The following is a 24086-nucleotide window of genomic DNA, read 5'->3' as shown; positions in this document are numbered from 1 at the left end:
TGTTTTTATGCTTAAATTGATAAATTTTAACCAAGGTATGGTATTGGCCTTTCATTAAGAGCCTAAAGAATCGTATCAACTTGTGCAATTACCCTTTTAAAATAAATAATGCACATGAAGTGAAAAATTTTCATAATGCGTGAGGCCTTAGTTAGAATTTCAGTGTAACTACAGATTATTATTGCACCCGCATGTATGTGCACAAGTAAATAATAATTAATCATGTAGCATGTAAAGCCACCTACAGTAATAGAAAGTGTGAATAAAGAGGTAATGTACCCGAGAAGGAAAGAAGTGGTTAGACGCGATGGGATGGGACGTTCCTAATGATAGCCACTCGATTATGATTATTAATGCAAGATGTTTCAGTTCCCGCTTCTCAGTTCTCTGTTCCTAGCGAATCAGATCTCAGCGGGACGGAGCGCCGGGGGCTCCTCGACGCCCGGAGAGATCTTCTGCGGAGCATCATATATCTGACATGCTGAAATCCAGCTTTTGCGTGAGCGGAGTCCTGGAGATACGACAACAGCAGAAATGTGAGAGGAAATGGAAAGATGGGATGGGATGGAAAGCTGTAAGTGTGAGATGGATAGCTGGTGAAGTGTGATTTGGAAAGGATTGGCTGTTTTAAAAGACTAACCTTTTTTTGTCCAAATGGGCACGAATGCCGACAATAAACAAAGTGGCCTGGCAGGAGATTTGCTCCATAACAAAGAGAAGAGGCCTGCAGACAGGGAAAGATCTCACTGTTTGTTGGATGATAACGAATCTTGCTATAAGTGGGATTTTGGCCTCCGTTTTCCTCCTACACTACGTTCTCGTCCTTTCTAACGTATACTTCTCACTTTTTTTCCCTCCCCGTCTGGCTGTCTGTTTAAAGAGACACACGCTGACTAGAAACTCAGATGTATTGCACAGATCCTGCCAAAGAAACTTCACGACGCGCGAGTCCAGAGCGTTCTGGAGAACGTTTAGGAGACGGAGAGAAAGATGTGGCCTTACTGTGATCTTAACCCTAGTAACAAGTCTTAAGAAGTGCTATCTCCTACTCATGATGAAACTGACAAGTGTGGTTGAAATTTAAATATATTTTAAAAAATGTACCAAAATTGGCCAAATAATATTTTGGGACAAAATCTATTTCCATAAATACATTTCAATACATATTAGCAAATAGCGAAGATAATATGAGTGATATTATAATAATATTTTTATTTGTATTTATTTTCAAATAAATTATCATCTGAATAAAAAAATAAATAAATAAAAATAAAATATATATATATATATATTCAGATGCTAATTTATTATATATATATATATATATATATATATATATATATATATATATATATATATATATATATATATATATATATATAATTTATTATATTATTTTCTTTTTTTTAATTTTTTTTAAAATGCACAATATAGTAAAATCCTCCTGATAAGAGGTTTTTAGTCATTCCTTATTTTATTTATTTTTTTATTTGTTTGTTTGCTTGAATAGAATTCATAATAAAATATTATAAAAAAAAAAATATTATTCTTTGTTGTGGTTTATTGCATTTAAACAGTTAAATGTGGATTATACGAACAGTATGATGTAACGTAAACAAGCAAAAAGACTAGTTTACATTCACTAAAATCAAATTAATCAAAATTAAAAACATCTCTCTCTGCATATTTCTGCATAACAATGTATCGTTTTAGGTTTATGTATATAGAAGGACATGCAATTTTCCCAGTCTCTGCAGTATTCTGCCTCATTTGCATAATGTTGAGCTCAACCTTGTCATCGCGCCAGTGGTGTCTGTCACCGAAAAACACAACTCTCATTGAAAATGAATGTTCAGTTGCTTTGTTGCGGTGAATCACTGTCCATATGAACGTCCCCGTTCGCATATATTTCAAAGTCCTGGTAATTATGCATCTTCTTTGCGTGTGACTTGAGGTTTCACGGTTTGCACAAGCACAATAGGCACAAAGAGTGTAAGGGTCACAGTTTCACCCAGTGTTTTGCTTTAGTGCATTACTGAAATTTACTTTTGACTTTCTTGGCAGAGGATCCTGACCAAATGGGTTTGTGTACATTGTGTTTGCGACAAGAAGTTAAATAAAACTTGTCAACTTCAGTAAGTCCAAGACAACAAAAGCTCACGCTAGACATGGTTTGAGTAGCGAGGAGGGCCTGTCGGTGTCCTGCAGGTTTCTGGGGCCAGCTCAAAGCCTGGTCTCATCAGCATCTGCAGTCCAGAGACGGACTCCAAGTCAAACAGAGCGAAGGGGGATAGTCATTGATCCGGTGGCTCAAGGGGAGAACAGACATCCTTAACAACTGCTAGACCTCCCCACCAAGAGCCTGAACTCTGTGCTTTAGCCCACATTAGCTTGAATTACCGTTTGCTTATTTGGTTATTCATTTGGTGTCCCCAGGAAAGTGTTCTTGCACCTTGCTGGCTCTGCTTTCAGGAGTCTGCTTTCTTTGGGCCTGACGTTAGAGCGTGCATGCATGCACATGTATAAATATGCATTTAGTCTAGACGAAGAAAGAAATTGCACTTGACACCGACCTACGAGACTGTGCATCTGTGTACATGCATTGCTTCTAGCCATGTGTGCGTTTTCACAGGCTGAGACCTTCGCTGTGGATTCATCTCTTTTACGCTCTCGGTTTGATTTGGGAGTCGTATTAAAGGCCTAAACCTTTTAATTTGGTTCAGTTTGTGACAGACACTCAATTCTAAGGAAGCCATTTTTATCTTGCCATTCTGAGAAAAAAAGTTTGAATTGTGAGATAAAATGTAGTAATAAATTACTTTTTCATCTGCAGGAACAACCTTTAGTACAGTGGTTCCCAACCTTTTCTTGTTTGAGGCACCCTTGGAAAGCCTTTCAAAAGTTCCTCCGTAGCTTTTTTATTATTATTTATTTATTTGTTTCATTTCGAGAGTTTGCGTGCAACAACACCTTATACCTAGTCCTAGATGATATGAGAATACTGTTCACACCCGTGGTTCCCAACCTTTTCTTGTTTGAGGCACCCTTGGAATTTTTTCCCCGAAATTTTGGCGGCACCCTCAAAAGATCTCACGGCACACCGGTTGGGAACCACTGCTTTAGTCTAGACGCCTATATGCATGTTAGTTGTAGTTTTGTTTTGTTTTTTCACATTTTGCTTTGCCATTTTGTCTTGTTTCTTATTTTTATTGTGTTTTGTTTTATATGCATGTTATGTGTTCCTTTATTGTGTCTTGTTTCAATCATTTTTTTGCAATTCAGTAGAAATCGCCCCTTAGATGTTGACTGTCTAGTTTTTAGTAGATTGAAATGGTTAAGTTTGGGTCACGGAATGGTTGCACCAGATCAGTAGTGGTGCTATCTCTACTAAATATTATATTATTAGGAACGGAAACATTTCTTCAGATGGAAACATTTTTTTGTAGACCACCATCTTTGTCCCTGTCCACTTTTGTTTGATTCTAGCAATTCAGTCGAGCTGTTGCGGCGTGTGTATGTGGGAATGTGTTTATGTTTTGGGGGTTGGCATAGAAAGTCGATGTGAGACAATTCATTCCACATCCTTTTTTTCGTCTCTTAAAAGGTATTTGCGTATAAGCAAATTACTCTTTGTTTATGTGAGTCCGTGCATGTGTGCTAATTCATGCTTGTATGTGTTTTCGTACTTCTCACCCTGTCTGTTTGTTATGGCGGTCGGAGCGAGAGAGATCTGTCTTAAACAGGCAGTCGGGAGGCGGAAGAAAGACCTTGTGGTCGGGGTTGAATTATTGACATAGTCCTGGCCAGACCTTACCCTTGTGTCTCCAACAAATCCCTGGGCCTGGAATTTGACCCACTCATTTACATGCATACTGAGAATAGGCCTTATCCTGGTCCAGTAAAGCCTGCGCGCACACACACACACACACACACACACACACAGCGTTCCGGGGGGAGAGTTTCATTAGGACCGATCCGTACTCATGTGGAGCCTCTGGCTTTGGGGTTTGGAAAAAGGACAGAGTGGGATCATGTAAAAGAGTTGACTCGTTTTAGATCGGATTGCATAATCGTGTGCAACATTCAGTTTTGGCTTTGATTGCGTATCAAAACATTCCACGTTTTAGGATTTAGGTTAAAGGTTGCTCCGCAGCGAGGCGAGCGAGCACTTTTACACTTGTTTGAGCCCACGCTGGACGTGTTTAGAGGATGTCGGATTGATGTTGCCCCAGAGATGCTGCTCAATGGCATTCATCTTCCCCTTATATTTTTGCACGTGCCGCTCTTTTCAAGAGCTTCGAGTGCAACGCTGCTTTTAATTCGTAGCATCATTAAGCTTTTAAATTCATTGATTCCTGATTCGAGTCCCTTCCTTTGGAGCCGAATGGAAATAAATAAACACTTTAATTAACTTTTAATGAAAAGGCTTGAATGCCTCAGCCCTACTCTGCCTAATATCCGAAACATCATGGCACCAGATTTTTATAATTTGAAAATTGGATTAAAAGAGAACTGGAAAGGAAAAGTAATCATGGCTTTTGTGCTTCATTTTACACACTTCTGGGAATAACAGGCTTATAATGAGTTGATATTTGTCGATGTTGTGCGTGTAAGTGAGAGAAAGTTGGCACTTGCAGTATTTTTAGTGGCTTTGCATTCCCAAATAAATATTTAAAAAATAGAGTTGAGTAAATTTGTATTCATATGTATTTATAAAACCCTAAACCATTCCGACAACATGTTTTGCTAAATATACTTAAATATGAATTTATGTCAAGCTGACTAGCAGTTATGTATTTATGTGGTTTGTGTGTGTGTGTGTGTGTGTGTATCTGTGTGCACGTGCATTTGGAAAACATATGCGGTTGGCCTGCAAGGTCTGTTCCCAGAAGCAAGAGATAATTCCCCTGTGACAGATGTTTCCAGATGTGTGGAATAGTTACTAATTGCAAAAGACTCCCACAGAGCTGTTTCTAACCCCCACCTCCTCCACTTTCCATGCAAGCCTCAAACATTAAAACCCGATCAGGGATAAACTCCTGCTAGCGCTCCGCACCGAAGACCTCTCCGTGTGGATGCGCACTGGCACACGTGCGCAGTGGGATAGGGTTCGTTTTACCAATTACATGATCTTTGAAATGTCTCTTACTAGGCTGAGAGGATCGCCGAGAGAGGCCTGATCCGTTCCAAAACCTAGAGAGGCATCGCAGATGCACTCCCAATGCGAGATCTGTTTCAAAAGGTCGGAAACTTAGTTATGCTGCCTGCTAAGATACCGTCTTTTGGCGAAATTCAAAGGCGCTTGCTGCCAAGCTGCCAGTGTAAGCAAAAACTAACAGGAGATATTTGCAACCCAGGCTCATTGGAAAAACGTGTCTCTACCTACATTTTTGCAAAACATAACTCTACATGCAATTCAGTTTCCAACTGAATGGAACGCAATTTTCACCGAAACGCTGACCAATTTTATTCAGGTTTTTTACTAGTGCTGTCAAATGTCTAATCGTATTCGAAATAAGTTTTTGTTAACATTTATATATGTATGGGTACTGTGTATATTTATTATGTATAAATACATACACAAACAGTATCTGTTTAAAAAATATTTCCGTATATATATATATATATATATATATATATATATATATATATATATATATATATTTTTTTTTTTTTAAATAGATATATTTATATAGATGTATAGACATATATATTTATATAGATAGATATATTTATATATATATATATATATATATATATATATATATATATATATATATATATATATATATATATTTATACATATACACACACACACACATATATATAATATATATGTAAACATAACATTTTCTTAAATATATTAATGTATGTGTTTTATATATAGATAATAAATATACACAGTATGCAAAAAAAAAAAAAAAAACTTTTTTGGATTTTTTTTATTAAGCTTGACAGTACTATTTTTTACACATAATAACGGGGCAGATTATCGATTACAGACTTGCACAATACTATGCAAATTCCACAAAATAGCTGCATCATACAGCATGATTTGTAAACGCATGCATTTGGACTTTTGCGTCACATAACCAGCTCGATATGTTTGGCTTTTCTGGCAAAGTAAACTTGCTCTGTGGTGCACCCGGTACAGCACTGCGCTTGTGATGTGAAGTGATATATCTTTATATCATATTTGTTTTTATTACTGATTTAATGTAGGTGGTATGCTATTTTCAAATGCAATACAGTATTAGCCAGCATTTTGTTTATGAACTTTCACAACATCATGATAAAACATAACATTCGCTTTTAGCCACTCTCTGGAAATTTGAAACGTGAACCAGCGTAATATCATTTCGCAGCCGGGGTTGGGGGTTTGGTGGAGAATCATTTCACACAATCTCTACAGTTCTTCTGGCCAGGAAACATTACCTCAGATAGAGGACTTCCTCCTCATTAGGATGCTGTTTGGCATGTAAATGTTTCTGTGATTGCATGCTCTCTGCCTGTCGTCTTAAATATCAGCAGCTCCTGAGCGAGAACTGAGGCGATGAAGATGTCTACAAGAAGACGTAAGGCATGCAGATAGCACGTGAAGGTTGTTGTCTTTTCCATCTGTGCAGAACCAGTGGAACTAATGGTGTTGTAGGAACTTTTAGTAGCATGACACCTTTATATTAGGTGAAATTAAAGGGTTAGTTCACCTCAGAATGAAAATTCAGTCATTAATTAATCTGATTCATTTTAGTAAATAGGTTCACTCAGTTCATTTAAATGTATTGGTTCAATAGAATGATTTACCTTTGAAGCATTTTAAGGTGTTTTTTTGTAGGAGTAGTGTGTGTGTGTGTGTGTGTATTATAAAATTATGTATTACCGAAACCTGTTGAATGCTGCATACTTGGCTTTTTATGAATCACTTGTAAATTAATAGCAAATTGTCATTTTTGGTGAACTATCCCTTTAAGAATACACTGTGATATACTACAGGTGAAAAGCAAAAAAAGTATTATTTTACTTACCTAGTTAATTAATTATATCGAGGACTGCAAATATTTTTTGTATTACAAGCTTTATAAAATATTGCGTTAAATATGCAAATGGTGCATTATATTTGATTAAAATGGGTGTTCATTTGCATACATTTCTAACACTGGATGAAGTCAGTTTCAAAATTATAACTTTTTTGAGTATCTTAGGTATATCTTAAGTATCTTGGGTATACTTAGAACAGACAGAAAACAAAACATTTTGAGTTTTTGAGCAAATAAAATGCTGTATATTATCAAGCAAATTATATTTGAAAATATCCCAGTGTATATTTTATCCCAGGACATAGTCGGGGACAAAAATGTAAAGTTTAGTGTGTGTAAGTGTTAATGAAGTGGAGAGATATGGCTCAGTGTCATAAAAGAAATGCTTAAAAGAGCCTTCTGGATGTTTTTTCTCCACTAGTCTGAAAAAACCCCTCAAATTTGACAGGTGCGTGAAAAAACAGGGTTTTTGCCCATAAGAAAGAGCTTGGCGCATGCTTTTAGTTACAGAAACTGTACAAAATGTGCACAGTAATACAGCAGCATTTTCCTCCTCAACTGCTAACAACGCCCTTCCCCGAATACTTTGAATCTTCAGCAGTTCTCCAGAGTGTTACGTGCCTACAGCTCCTGAGGACGGTTAACAGACTCTCCTTCAGGCTGGCATCTCTGTCTCCTGCCAGCTCGGTCTGTGTTGGCCGGCGTCCGTCCGTCCGTGCGTCCGGCTGCGGCTCCTCCAGTAACAGCCTGCTGGGCTGGAGGCTTGATTTGAGGCCAACGGGCCTGCCTTTAATCACAGAGCGCAAGACCAACACAATGCTTGGGAGTCTCGCTCGCTTCCCTGCGTTCTGGGACGATCCGGTCTGGTGCTGTGCCATCAGGATGGACCATCTCTATGCACTGTATGGCTTGTATTTAAAGTAACAGGCCCTAGACTCTTCTATAGTTACATTGTGTACTGAAAAGTTGCAATTTTCTAGGCTGATATAAGAACCGTACTTTTATTTCTAGGTGTGAATAATTATGTTACACAGAGCCTGTAATTGCTAGGGACTACTTTCAGGCGCTGCGTAATATCACTCCGCCTGCTGCAGACATGATACGGCAGCAAAGTTGATTATTACGCCGGAATGAGAATATAGTCCTAGTTATATCGGCCTAGGAAATCACATCTTTTTATTTTCCACCGGTCTTAGTACACGATGCAGCAATAGAAGAGTCGAGTTTTAAATGGAAAAAAATATCGAAGCTCTTTGGACATTTTGGAGCGTGATGCTAACGGTCTAATCGGATTCAATGCTCTATGCTAAGCTACAGCTAAAAGTCCTACCTACGGACCCGGAGATGGGCTGAATGGATTCAAAATCGGTAAAACTCAACTGTTTAACTCTAGGGAGTTGGAAAATGAGCCTATTTTCAGAGGCATAGTATTAGCGCACACCCTCTCTTGATTGATCGCTATAAATTCCAGTGAACCACAGCCATCGGGGACCATAACAGTGTTCTCAATGTTCTTCAGCTTCATCACACACCACGCTTTTTTTTGAGACACTGACAAATATGCGTTGTACAAGATGAGTGGTACTTTTTCTTAATTTTGGGGGATATTTTATTTTTTTTGTGTTGTGTTGGGTTCTAATCACATGAATGTATGTGATCTACTCTAGACATATCAGCAGTTTATTAAATTAAATTACTTTTTCAGCCTTTCAGAAGCACTGGATGCAAATTAATTTGTGATTTATTCAACTTTAACATTTAATAATGTAATTTATATTATTTATATATCATATTATATAATTAATTAGATGAGAATTTTTCTAGCCTTGCAGGAACACAAATTATTTTGTGATATGGAATTATATTTTATTTTATAATTTTAGCGTGATATGCTTTTTTTGTGATATGCAATTATATAATGCAATATAATTATATTACATTACATTATAGTACATTGTTGTTATTATTTTTATTATTATTATTATATTACAATATATTACTTTTGTAATATTCAACTTTATAATGTGATACAATGATATTGTATTATATGACATTATATTAAAATATTATTATTAAAGAGCTGGGCACTTTTTATTCTTTCAGAAACTATTATTTTATTTTTATTAAAATGATAAAACAGCTGTTTTGAATAATGCTTTCATAGAAGAACACATGGACACATCCTAAAGCAGTAGCTAGCTTTGGCTGTTGCTGCGATCCACGTGATATTTCTGAAAGCTTGTTTAAAAGATTGAATCTGCTGAATTTATCAAAACGCACCCTCGCATCCCAACACCCCGCTGTCCTACACGCCCCGATCCCAAGACGCAGCCTGCTTAGATGTTCCAAACTCTGTAAGAATGTCTGTTTGAGGAAGAGCGCTTTAATAAAGTTGGAAAATGTAAACTGAGGAAACACACCCTCATCAGAGTTACACGAGCGTTGCATCACATCAGACAAGCGTTATTAAAAAGGACAATGAGAAGATGAGGTTTCAGCGACATGATGTTCAGTGGTCCCTTTTAGGGGTCTTCAGAGAATGTGATTAGCAAAGTTTTTATCGATTGCAGTGCTTTTCTATTAACATTTTATACATTTATTTTTATTTCATTGCTCGACTCTCTCACTTGCGGCGATATGATTTGGTTCGAATACCCAAGACTTCATTAGGTTTTCCTCAAGCGGAATCTGCTAGGGATTCAATAAACAAAGTTAACTATAGGCCATTGTTTTGGGACCGAGACATATGACAGCTCTATTTGGTTTCTAAATTGCTTTTCTAAGAAAATTCTGACATAATTTAGAGAACAAGTTGGAAGGATGATGCCAGATCTGTCGATAAAATTCCACCGGGTGTCCATCTGGATCTGGATCTGACCTTTGCTGCGAGGAGGCTTTCTAAATGGTTTCGCTGTTGTCACGCCTGGTTTTGGGTTCTGGTTCGTGTCTTTTATTTTGTAATCGCTTCATGCTGTTAGTGTCATGCTTCCCTAGCCCTCTTGTATTCCTGCCATTGGTTCCTCAGTTCAGTGTGTCGGGTTCTGATTGGCTGTCCAGGTCACGTGTCTTGTTTCCCATTGGTCGGTTCACGACATGTGACACATGGGTTTGCTAGAAGTAGCCCATTTGTTGCCGTTGTCTTTCGTCATGTATTGATGTTGTAATCTAATCGTTTCAGTCCAAGTCAAGTTGGTTCACGGTCAGGTCAGGTCTGTTTCAAGAAGTCTTCGTTTGTTTGGGATTTGGATCGATAAACTTCACTTGGGTTCTTCTATGCTCGTCTAATCGCTGGATAATTGTTAAAGATGTAAATTTGTCTGATCCAAATAAATCTCCAAATTGTCAAATTTGGGGAAATAATTATTTTTATTTTTACATTTTAAATGTTTAAATTTGATTTAAAGCTCATTAATTGGATAAAAGCCAAATCCAAATCCACATATACTGCACCATGTGGTTTTTATTCAGCAGATTAAACTATTGGAGTGAATTTTTAAAAGAAAATAGTTTTCATGTTTCACAAATTCAGTAGCATTTTTTTTTTTTGATTCACAGGAAATTTTCGACCAAATATGGCTGCTGCCGTTTGGGCCATTGGGCTATTTATCAAATTAATAACTTGGAGGTGGACTAAATCTTAACTAAGAGACTGGATGAACAAAAATTCATTTATCCAAACAAAGTAATTATTTTACTGTACAAAATAAAGGCTCTAGGATGCCGTAGAGGAACCATTTTTGGATCCACGAAGAACCATTCAAGGGTTCTTGAAAGAATCATCTCTTTCTTACCTTTTTCTAATCTGAAGAACGTTGCCATAAAGAAGCTTCTGTGAAACAGAAAGGTTCTTCAGAGCTTTGCTATTTAGGAAAAGAAATGCTTTGGCATCTCGAAGCCCCTTTATTTGCGCGTACATTTGCAAAAGGGTGATATTTGGGGTCCTTGACACCGAAAAGTCCTTTAATAAGTTTTAATGCTATTGAAATGTTGCTTGCTAGAGGTTTTCCGAAGCGAGACGGTCATCTTCTGTCATTGATCTGCGCTTCGCTAACGTCTGCCAGTTTGACTTCACATTGTTTTTGTCTTGAAAAAGAGAATTCTGTTCTTTGTTAAGAATTCATCAGATTTTGTTATTTAACTCCCATTTGCTCCGACTGTCAGAAGTCAGGAGACGCAGCCAGGCTTCCAAATCACGTTCATTGTCTTTTTCGTTGTCTTCAGTTAGTTTTTTTTCTTTAAAACAATGATTTTCCCTCTTATAACAACTTATGCTGTTCCCCCTATGAGTCATGAGGTGAGTCATTTGTTTCCAGGAATAATGTCCATTCTTACAGAAGATAGTTATTAAAATTACTGTAATTTATCAATGAGGCATTAAACAGCATCTGCCAGTGGGGCGTGAAGGTGATTTGTTCAGAGATCATTCTGCTGCCAGTAATGGGTTATTCTGAGTCTTTATACGTGAATATAAGACTGTGTGAGTGAGGATGAGGATGTTCTTTGGTTTTCTTTGCGTTATATGTAAAGATATACATCCCGTTTATACATCAGATTAATCTTGTTTGCGAATGTGATGTTGCTTCACAGTTAAATAAGAAGAACTGTTAATATTGAGCAACCCTCATTTCAGGCCAAACTTGGCCAGTTTATTTGTATATTTGTCTCCGCCAATAAAAATCACTCCAAAAGAAGCCAACTTTCTGATCCATAATCTGAAATATTATGATATACAGCTGGTCTAAAGTTTGGGGTCTGTAAGATTTATTTATTTATTTATTTATTTTTAATGTTTTTGAAAGAAGTCCCTTTTTGTTCAGCTGCATTTATTAGATCGAAAATAAATAAATAAATAAACCTTAATATTTTCTAAAAAGTATTTAAATTTAAAGTAGCTGCTTTCTATGTGAATATATAGTAAAAATGTATTTTATTTCTTTGAACCGCTGCTGGATTTTCAGCATCACATGCACCCTTCATTTTAAATGTTGTGCTCCAAAACATTTGTTGGAAACTTTTTTTTTTTTTTTTTTTTTTTTTAAGTTATTTAATAAGGTTCAAAAGAACATAATTTATTTGAAACTGACATCTTGTAACTGTCTTGACTCTTACTTTTGATCTATTTAATTTGTCCTTGCTGAAAGTATTACATTTCTTTCTCAATCAATCAATCAATCAATCAATCAGTCAATCAGTTTTAAATGCTCGTTTATACTGGTAGATAGGGACTATTTGAAACTGCGTATGCAACCACTTAATGAATGTATCATTTGATATCAAATGTATTTAACACGTCTAATTCATCGAGGTGTTTTTAATTCAGTCTTTCTAACAAAAGCATGCCACTATGCTCCGTTCTGCTAAGGTTTAGTGTTGTTTTTATTGCCTGGAGTAGCAGTGGTTCTTGTCTTCACTTACATTTCCTTTAACCCTCTGGAGATGTTCTTATGTTCAGTGGTTTGTGGTTGGACGCCGTCCATGAGTGAACTTCAGCTCGAATGATCCTACAAAACAACGACTGATCATTTTAGTCTAAGAACAGCACGAGTCCGGGGTTTTGTAAGGATTCGCTAAAGGTAAAGATCGTTCTTTCAGGTAGGAAAGTGAACGGCCGTCGCCTTTTAAAAAGCGGCGATATGAGAGCGGCCCCTGTTTGGAGCGATTAGAGGAAAGAGATATTTATCGGTGATAATTGACATGTCACAGGGAGTGGAGGGCTGGTTCTGCTTGGCTTCAGAATCATACTGGATCTGTTATTTGTTTTTCCATCTGTTCGGAATAAAAGAGGGAGGCTCTGTTGTCTCCGAGACAGCTGTGATGTCAGAGATGGAGAAAGATTGGACGGCTGCGGAGGATCGGGAGATGTTTCTGTTTTAGGGTAGTCGTAGTAGTAGTAAAAATGCTAATTAATTGGGTTTATCAAGTTTATCAGCAAGCAGTCTGGCTGATATGATCATTGAAACGGTAGATCGTGACATTAGTGCTGGAGGCACTTTTATAAGTCTGTCTGGAGACGAACAATGAAAACTTGCACTGCAGAAAAAAAACAAAAAAACTATTATTTGAATTTACGTAGCACGAAGTGGTTGCAAACTATTTATTTATAATTTATAAATTTGTAAATGTAGCTAATTAAGTGTCAACAACTTACTGAAAAATTAAAAAAAAATATATATATATATATATATATATATATATATAAATATTTACTATACAAACATAACATATTGTTCTGAAATATATACATGCGTGTGTATTTATATGTGCATAGTAATAAATATATACACATATATACATGTACGTAATTTCAAAATACATACTGTATGCAATATTTATTTTTATGAAAGCAAAAACTTATTTTGGGTGTGATTAATTATGATTTTGACAGCACTGATCATTTTATTTACAAAAGATCAATCAAAATGAGCAAAGGTGACAGCAAAGACAATGTATATGTTTAAGAAAATGCGTTTAAATAAATGCTGTTCTTTTGAACTTCTCTGAATCCTGAAAAATAAAATATTCGGGAGCACAGCTTTTCAATATTGATAATAATCAGAAATGTTTCTTGGGAAGCAAATCATCATCATCATCATCATCATCATCATATAATGATTTCTGAAGGATCATGTGACACTGAAGACTGGAGTAATGATACAGAAAATTCAGCTTTGATCTCAGAAATCAATTGCATTTTACAATATATCCACGTAAAAAACATTTATTTTAGATTGCAATAATATTTCGCAATTTTTAAAAGCCTTGATGAATAGAAAACACTGGCAACCCCAAACCACTCAGCGGTAGTGAATATGCACCGGATGAGAGTCAGTCCTAAAGATCAAATATGAAAACAAGCTGTATTTGTGTGCAGCGCGAACAAAATGCATTTGACATTTGACTTTTCTGGAGGTTTTTCGTGTTGATCGAGTGCCACGGTTCTGACTGGGGCCTCTTCTGTTTAGTTTCAGATGCATCATCAGCGCAGATCCGATGGGAAACTACAGCGTGCTGTCATCCGTTCAGACGGAGTGACATTTGTCTGGTAAAAATCACACCACTACATCAAATAAACTCTCCGCCGTAATCGCAGGAGGCTCTGGACGGCATTATTGGGGATCTGTACGGTAAATAAAAGCTGTATAGATTTACAGAGCCCGAGCGCTCTCCGTCTCACTCATCCAGGACTATAAAGTCCATCCAGCCGTGATCCCGAGGGAAAGAATGCTATCGAGCTCTAAGCCGTCTGACATTTACAGCACTCGTCCTGATCCCGCCTCGTCACACGCCGTTCAGGCCTGTCCATGTGGACGCGAACAGGCTCTAAAGTCGTGAGAAATGATGCTGATTCTGGCAGAACGTCAAGATAAACAAGTAGAAGGCCGTTGTTCTGATACGCTGCGTGTAAAAGTCATGTGTGGTAGAGATGGACTGGACGAAGTGACGGGGAACCTTACTGGTGCTGACCCGGCGGGAGCTCACAGCGAAGGAGGAGGTCAGCGTGACTTTTCATAGTTCCTCTGATCTTTTCAGTGGCTCTTATGTGAAAAGCGGAGACCAAAATGAAAAGAGAATCTGACAGATCTTAGCGGCCGTCTCCGTCCTGATGCGCTAATGCCGTCTTTCATCTCCGCGGTCGCTGCCATCTCGCCGGCTGCGGTCGCATCGCCATGGCAATGTCCAGAAAGCGAGCGGCTGGGCATGATGTCATCGCTGGACGGCTCGATTCGCGCAGCGGAGTGGAAGACGAGGACTGTGGGAGTGGAGCTTTCTGGCAGGTCAGCGGCTCTGGGCAGTAACTCTACACCAGGATGCTTCTGTGTGCCATTGTTTCTCTGAGCTACCTGCAGTCAGTGCACTTTAAAAGGTCACAGTTAACATGACAAAAGAAATCCAACTGGAACAAGACCTTCTCTTCAACACCTGTTTGACTGAAGAGAATGAGTCTGTCTATCTGTCTCTGTCATCTATCTATCTATCTATCTATCTATCTATCTATCTATCTATCTATATCTATCTATCTATCTATCTGTCTATCTGTCTATCTTTCTATCTATCTATCTATCTATCTATTTTTATATCTTTCTATCTATCTATCTATCTATCTATCTATCTATCTATCTATCTATCTATCTATCTATCTATCTATCTATCTATCTATCTCTATCTATCTGTCTATCTGTCTATCTGTCTATCTGTCTTTTTCTATCTTTTTATCTGTCTATCTATCTATCTATCTATCTATCTATCTATCTATCTATCTATCTTTCTATCTTTTTATCTGAATTTTCTATCTATCTATCTATCTATCTATCTATCTATCTATCTATCTATCTATCTATCTATCTATCTATCTATCTATCTATCTATCTATCTGTCTATCTGTCTGTCTATCTGTCTTTCTATCTTTTTATCTGTCTATCTGTCTATCTGTCTTTCTATCTTTTTATCTGTCTATCTATCTATCTATCTTTCTGTCTATCTATCTATCTATCTATCTATCTATCTTTCTATCTTTTTATCTGTCTTTCTATCTATCTATCTATCTATATATATATATATATATATATATATATATATATATATATATATATATATATATATATCTAATGTATAGTGTCTTATTACCTCATCATCATATATAAGTCCTTGTCTGTACTCCTAACAGTTCTGGACCTTAAGGCTTCTTTTAAGAGTTAAGATGCTTTCTGCTTTACTTTTTCCTTCCTTACTAGTATCTTTTCTTTAATCTCAAGAGGAAACTCTTTTGTTACTAGAAGCAACTCTTTACGCTAAGATTTTTCACAAATAAAGAGAAACCCAACTGTAGTATCGCAACAGCACACACACACACACACACACACACACACACACACACACACACACACACAGGTTGGTATTTGTTGTTTATGAGGACTCTCCATTGGCATAATGGTTTCTGTACAGACCGTATGTGTTTTTGTCCTACACCTAAACCTACCTCTTACAGGAAACTACTGGCATTTTTATATTTTCCAAAAAACACTCTATTTAGGATGGTTTTTAGGCCTTTTGAATTACGGGGACATTGGTGGTGTCCTCATAAACCACCTTCAAATTGTAATATCTCCGTCATTATATCAATGTGTGTCCCCATAAACACACCACACACACACACACACACAGAGAGAGTCTAAAACTAGCATGCAGGCCGTCCTTCACAGCTTCCTCTGCTCTTCTCCGCAGGTAGAGTCCCACACCTGTCCTGCTGCCGGTCGGCTGGAATAAACACCGGGGTCATGCTAACACCCCTCGGAGATCTCCACACACTGTCACAGAGAGATTTTCTGGTCAGCGAGTGATTGTCAGCGACATACGGAGACGAGCCACATCTGCATGCGCCTCCGGTTGTTTGCAATAGCGACGGTGTAAGGAGAGACACCCTTTTCTTTTTCTGACCCCCTCTTCCTTCTCGGTCCCACATCAGTCCATCTGGTTCTTGTTTGTTTGGCTGCGTCTGGCTTATAGCTGCGTCGGGGTCCAGATGGCTCCGGCGCTGCTCTTCGAGCGTCCTTGCATGGGTCATCTGTGATGAGGAAGCCCTTCCCTATACGTTCATCCTCGGAGATTAGAGTCTAGCGGTGAAGCTCTGGTCATTCGCTCCCCAAAGAGAGAGAGAGACGGCCGACCTGCGGAGGGTCAGAGTCAGAGACCGGCGAGGACGCTTGGAAAACGGCGCCTTGCATCCAAAACGACGCGGACCAAAGCGATGTATATCCGAGGAATCCTTCTGTAGTCGGATCTTCTGAGGCTTTATGATGAACTGTCATTGCAAACAGAGCTGGAATGCTTGTAGGACGCTTTGTAGTGCACTAAAGCATCGTTTGTGGCTTTGTACACGGCTAATTTGTTTTCACCAACCGTAATGTTTGAGATTCTTGGTGGGTGAAGCACAATGAATCAAATCTTTTCAGTCTTTTTGTTCATCATCGCGCTCAGTTGTCGTTTTGGATGTTGACATCATCCCACAAACCGCTGGCAGATGACGATAAATGAGAGCAAATGCAGAGTCAAACACCCTTTTTTTTTTATCTAGACGCATGCATTTGTAAAAAGGCTTGAGGTATTTATATCTTAGTGTAAGATAGACTCTTAGTGCTTCATATACTGTATTGCTGAACAGGCCGTTTTATGCTTTGCATTTCCTTGCAGATTGCTGCGCAATTCCCTTTTTTTGCTCTTGACGTTTAATAGCGATTTCAGTCCATGAAAATGCATAAAATCCAAAAACGTGTAAAAAAATGCATGCTATTGAGATACTATTGTAGTCCTAATATTTTAAATGTTTTTATTTTTAGATTTTTTGTTTTCGTTTAAATTTTTAGTTTTTTATATTTTTGTAATTTTTGTGGCAATTTTATTTATTCATTTTTTTATATTTTTTTTTAACGTTTAGATATTTTTTTTGAGTTACGCCAGTTATAGCAGGAAAATAAATGCAGGTTTGATTATATGATCCTCACAACATGGGTTAAAAAAAGGCTTTCTAATAGAAAGAAAGAAAATACATTTATAAATAAATGCACAAATGAATACATAAAATAAAAAATAAAAAATGTAATGTAACTTTGTGATTGGATACACTGTGCTTTGTGTAGTTTCAAAAAAATCACGCAATTATATGTTGTGTAATTACTTAAAAACTTTCTCACAAGCTTGCGTTAAATATAAAATAAAAACCACACGACAGCATTTGTAAAGATATATTGTTTGTACAGTATTTCTCACTTTCTGGATGGGAGCAGGGCTGCCGAAAGCTTCCCTTACATTGTGCATTCGAATAAGGCCAGGATTTTGCAGGAGAGGTCAAAAGGCCCGGCGGAGGTTAAGCTGAGTTTGATGACATCTTTATAGCGGCGCTGTTAGCTTGTCTTCTACCTTTAGCCTGCAGTTTCTCACACTTCTCTCCTCGGGACTCAATTCAGGCCAGATCTGCTGCACTGAATGGAGACGGGCAACAAAAGCTGACATCATTCCAGTAGGATCTGATTGCACGCACGCACACACACACACGCACACACACACACACACACACACACACACACACACACACACACACACACACACACGCACGCGCACTCGGCCCCTCGCCGGGCCCCCGGAACAATGACATCACAGGCTTCCCTTCACTCGAGCTTTCTGAGATGCTGCGTTGCCCCGAACAACGGTCCGTCATGTTTGTGTGTTTGTGACAAGCGCCGGCTCTTAAAGAGAAACAACGGCCAAAAATCATCGTTCTGTCATCATTCACAAACCTCTGTGATTTTATTTCTTAGACGCGTTAGACACGTGGGATTCGAAACAGCGTTTGACCCCGTTGACTTTCACTGTACGGTCTTTTCTGCCTTCAACAGAAGAAAGTTATCGTGAAGTAATGTCACAAACAACTACAAAGTTTGCAGTTATAGTATGACGCGCTAGATTAAACCTGACCGGAAAAACCTGGTATCCTGCGTGTAGTAATATCCTAGTTGACATTTTATTTTTCTGAGAAATATCATAGAAAATCTAGGTTTAGCATATTTAGAAAATCAAATTAATATTATTACTATTAATATTTTATTACTATTAGTATCAAGTGAAGTATGTCAATTTTTTTGTAATTATTTATATACGTATTTTTATCAAGTGAATTATCTCTAATAAATGTTATTCTGTTTTTTATAATTAGTTATTCATATATGTTTTATTATTATTTAATTTACTGACAAACACCGTATAAAATCCTTCTTACCCACGTTTAGAGAATCAGATGATTTTTAATAATATTAATCTCAAATATTTAAGTGACTGTAATTAATGCATTTATTCATTTATTTTGTTCGTTTTAAAATGCATACAATACAAATGTGGGTTGAATCTTTTTCAAGTACCGAACAAAACCTTTAAGCCTGCTCAGACCCAAACACTTCATTCAAGTTTGAGTTTATGGTTAAAGGCGCGCAGAATACCCATAATGCCACGTGTATTTCATGTTGGGGAAATCATGTGATCGTTTTAGGACCGAGTCCAGATGAGAACGGAGCTAAAAGCTGGTGCAGACTCTACATCAAGCTGTGGTTTTCCCAAGAATCCCGATTGATCTCCGAGCAAATGAGATGCGCCCCGCTCTTCATCTGCATACGGCCGACTCCCCGCCAATCTCTCCTCCCACGATGCATTGTGCCTCCGTGATGTCAGAGCGGGCCGCTGTCCCTCAGAACTTCATCAAAGGGAGCGGAGAGAAAGGAGCCGTGGACAGGAATATCAATGCGCTCCGGAACGGGACGGAGAGGCTGGCGTTCGAAATCAACCAAGCAAATTTGTTTATTAGATTTTTCCACCTCTCTTGCTCCGAGACGACATTCTTTCTCTTTTCTTTTAGCGTTTCTGCGCGCGGCGGGACCCGATTGTCTTCCTTCCCCCTCGCGGCGTTTTGGAAAAGGCTTCTGTAATTAGCGCTCGGCTGAATTAATTACGGAAATGAGGATGCGAAGGACGAGAGAAAAGAGTTTGGGGGGTTGGGGTGGAAGGGATTGTATCAGAAGCCAGTGTTCCCACTAATTAATCTCTTCATTCACATGACAGAAATTAGCAGGCCGACTCATATTTGCCTGATTCTTTTTCTTCCTGTCGCATGGATTCAGAGCCGAGGGAAAGGCATTATATACAAGTGATGTTTTCGATTTTTTTATTTTTATTTCTTTTCTTTTCTTTCACTTTTTTCTTTTTGTTTTGAATTTCCGTTAAATACAGTATTTTTTTTAAGTACCGAGTAAAAAAAAAAGCTAAGATATTTGTTAAAATTGGCACATACAAGTCACTTAAAAAAATAAAATAAATAAATAAATCCGTTTTATTTTATGACTTGGTTCCCTGTGTTGGGACAAACAGGTTGTTTGTTGTTATTAAGCATTAAATGAAGCTTAATAATAATATGTGTGTGTGTGTGTGTGTGTGTGTGTGTGTGTGTATGCATGTATGTGATAGCATCTCACATAATATACAAATGTAATATATTTTTTTAAATAACATTTAACTACATTTTACATTTAAAGTAGAATTGTAATAAAGTATAGTTTGTTGAATTTGCACGTAATATTCAAGTAAATTTCCTTCAAACCAAAGCTTTGTATTATTTATTTATTTACAGTATTAATTACAGAATTATATGAAATATTTGTTACATCTTACACATAACATCCAACTTGAATATATTCAAATATTTAATTTACATAATTTTGTTTTTATTTATTTTTTTAAATACCAAAGAAAACCTTGCTGTATTGTATCAGTGACTTATCTTGTAAAATTTAAATGTAGAATCTATGTTGTTTTATTTTTTTTAGTAATAAATATGAATTATTGTATTGTTAAATTTCATGGTCATAATTCTATATAGAGTGTGCGTCAATAATGACGCAGAGAGCTCAGTCAAGTTTGTTTTGTCCCGCCTCACTACTACTGATAAACTCTCTCTGTCTCTCTCTCTCTCTCTCTCTCTCTCTCTCTCTCTCTCTGTCTCTCTCTCTGTCTCTCTCTCTCTCTCTCTCTCTCTCTCTCTCTCTCTCTCTCTCTCTGTCTCTCTCTCTGTCTCTCTCTCTCTCTCTCTCTCTCTCTCTGTCTCTCTCTCTCTCTCTCTCTCTCTCTCTGTCTCTCTCTCTGTCTCTCTCTCTGTCTCTCTCTCTCTCTCTCTCTCTCTCTCTCTCTCTCTCTCTCTCTGTCTCTCTCTCTGTCTCTCTCTCTCTCTCTCTCTCTCTGTCTCTGTCTCTCTCTCTCTCTCTCTCTCTCTCTGTCTCTCTCTCTCTCTCTCTCTCTCTCTCTCTCTCTCTCTCTCTCTCTCTCTCTCTCTCTCTCTCTCTCTCTCTCTCTGTCTCTCTCTCTCTCTCTCTCTCTCTCTCTCTCTCTCTCTCTCTCTCTCTCTCTCTCTCTCTCTCTCTCTCTCTCTCTCTCTCTCTCTGTCTCTCTCTCTCTCTGTCTCTCTCTCTCTCTCTCTCTCTCTCTCTCTCTCTCTCTCTCTCTCTCTCTCTCTCTCTCTCTCTCTCTCTCTCTCTCTCTCTCTCTCTCTCTCTCTCTCTCTCTCTCTCTCTCTCTCTCTCTCTCTCTGTCTCTCTCTCTGTCTCTCTCTCTCTCTCTCTCTCTCTCTGTCTCTCTCTCTCTGTCTCTGTCTCTCTCTCTGTCTCTCTCTCTCTCTGTCTCTCTCTCTGTCTCTCTCTGTCTCTCTCTCTCTCTCTCTCTCTCTCTCTCTCTCTCTCTCTCTCTCTCTCTCTCTCTCTCTCTCTCTCTCTCTCTCTCTCTCTCTCTCTCTCTCTCTCTCTCTGTCTCTCTCTCTCTGTCTCTCTCTCTCTCTCTCTCTCTGTCTCTCTCTCTGTCTCTCTCTCTCTCTCTCTCTCTCTCTCTCTCTCTCTCTCTCTCTCTCTCTCTCTCTCTCTCTCTCTCTCTCTTTCTCTTTTTAAGCATCACTCCCAACACTGTTCTTTCTCTCCCTTGTCTCTGGATTGAGATGTTGAAGGCGTCGTACCCCATTTTTTATTAATTTTCCCATGAAATACCTTTAAGCTTCATTCTGGCCGGTTCTACCGAGTGATGTCAAACATTTGGAAAATACGTGATTATCTGCACTCAAACACACACACACACACACACACACACACACACACACACGCACACACACACACTGATCAGTCCCAGTGTTTACAGCGGTTTCTGCTGTTATTTGAAAAGCAGAATGGCTGTTAATAGCAGTAATGGAATATAAGTCTGTCACTCCTCATGAGCAGTGAATCGGTCCCAGACTGGTCCATCAGAGGCCAGCATGCATTACTTCAATTGCATTAAGAGACATTTGCTATAGCAATTACTGCCTGTGGGAAATGAGCTTAACCTAGCGCTCCTCTCTCTACCCAGGAACAGCTGCGAGGATCTCTAGCCCATCGTCCTCGCTGTCGTTTCCTTTCTTTTCAGACAGATACCTTCGCCCCTCTTTTTTTCACTCCGTTTTGTCCCTTTTCTCTCGTTTTGCTGAGGATTTATTTTGGAAAAGCAATTCTGTTTCTCAACTAAGCGTTAGTGTTATTTTTTGATGTTTGGGTCAGTGTTGTTTTAGATGCTGCTATTCAGATGATAACATTTTTAATATATAGATGTAGATTTTAATTGTGCACGCAAAAACTGACAACACAAAAACAGTAAGATAAAGAATTGTTAAATATTAAAGACATTTTTTTATTCTGTGGTAGAAACAAAAATTGCGAGATGTAAAGTTGACTGTGAGTTTCTTTCTTGCAATTTAGAGATATAAACTCAGTTTTAAGATAGAGATAAAGTCAGAATTGGAAAATACACATTTAGAAAGTTATACTTATAAAAGTGTTATTATATTTTCCATTTTTTATTTTTGTTGTTTTAATCATTTAGGTGTTCTTTTTTTGGATTAGGGCCAAGTATTTGAAAAAAAAAATAAAAATATAATAATAATAATAATAATAGTAATAATAATAAAATAGAGATTAAAATGATCATAATGCAAGATCGAACTAAGTTTTAAGAAAAATGTAAAAATAAAATCTTAAGATTAAACATTCAATTTTGAGAATAAAGTTACTATGTTCTCAAAATATAATTTTGAGAGAAAAGTCGAAATAAATCTACAAAAAAGTCAATATATTTTGTGAAAAAACAATGAACAAATATTCAGAATAAACTCAAATTACGAGAAAAAAGTTGCGGCATTGCAAAAAAAAAAAGCATTAAAATATTTACATAAAAATGTAAAAAATAAAGTGAGAATAGACACATCGCATTCAAAATTGGAAATCAATTGCTTGACGAGTGTTAAGTGATTTGGTTTCGGCTGCACACTTGAATCCTAATCTGAACTCATACATGTTAATATCGATCCCTATAATCACCACATTCCTTAGTTATTGTGAATTCTGTCAGGGTTGTGGTAACGGAGGAAAAAATCCCAAAACCCGATGCAAGCAACAAGCCAGAGAAATTTCCAAATGAAAATAAACCATGCACACATATTACAACAGCAGTGTCAAACAAAACAAAAGTTCACATGCTGGAAAATGTTATGAGTGCTGTGTGCGCTTTTTATGCTTCCACAGACCCCAGGCTTTGGTGTGGTTTCAAGGGACGGCCATTTATAAATGATGGGCGGCAGTGTTGTCACACACACACACACACACACACACACACACACACCACACCCAGACAGCGGGACTCACTCTGTAAAGGCAATATAAAGCATATAGGGCACCCAAAAACGAAACTTTCATTGTTAATTTACTCACCCTCGGGCCATCCGGGATGTAGGTGAGAAGACTTTTAGCCGAAACCGTGGTCCTTGGTGACTCGTAACACGCAAGTGAGCAAGAACAGTCACTTTGAGCAAAAAAACACACATAGAGGACTCCTGGTGATATGTTGTGGACATAATGCATAATGTATATTTACAACATTATTACCTGTAATCAAAAGCTTCAAGCAAACAGTCCAGAATTGAATCAAGCTTTAAACAGATCCTATTTTGTGAACAAGATTAATTGGTTCACTAAATCTGACTGACGTCTGAATCGTTTGAATCACTTCAATGCTCTAGCAGCACAGAAATACAAGTGATTCAATCGAAACTCTCTTTCAGATGACTGACAGTCACTTTAAGAATTATAAAAACCATTATAGTCCTGATGATATTATGAGGTCACAATGCAGGATATTGATTTACAACAGCATTAACTGTAATGAAGAACTTCTAGTAAGATGATTCAAGAAAGAATCGTTCTTTTATACAGTGAATGAATCAGTTCACCAACTCGGACTGAATCATCTGAAGATGCCTGACAGTCACTTTAAGAATCAAAAAACCATATGAAGGATATAATGATATGTTGAGGTCATAAAGCGTAATACTGACTTACAACATTATTACCAGTAATCAAGGTTCACGGATCATTCTTTCAAACAGATTCTTTTTAGTGAACTGGATCGATAAGTTTACCAACTCGGACTGAATTGTTTGAATCA

General features: G+C 37.6%; 1 long non-coding RNA gene across 1 annotated transcript in view; it reads left to right on the top strand.

The window, feature by feature from the left end:
• The window catches only part of LOC122333368, a 56281-nt gene extending 36332 nt beyond the window's left edge, over positions 1–19949 (top strand). The window contains exons 2-3 of the long non-coding RNA XR_006248622.1: positions 14000–14812; positions 16260–19949. This is a non-coding gene — a long non-coding RNA (uncharacterized LOC122333368). The remainder of the gene's footprint in view (positions 1–13999; positions 14813–16259) is intronic.
• Positions 19950–24086: the final 4137 nt, after the last annotated feature.

The sequence above is a fragment of the Puntigrus tetrazona genome, unplaced genomic scaffold (genome assembly GCF_018831695.1).
Source record: "Puntigrus tetrazona isolate hp1 unplaced genomic scaffold, ASM1883169v1 S000000270, whole genome shotgun sequence".
In the NCBI taxonomy this organism is placed as follows: domain Eukaryota; kingdom Metazoa; phylum Chordata; class Actinopteri; order Cypriniformes; family Cyprinidae; genus Puntigrus; species Puntigrus tetrazona.
This window is presented reverse-complemented; position numbering and strand designations above follow the sequence as displayed.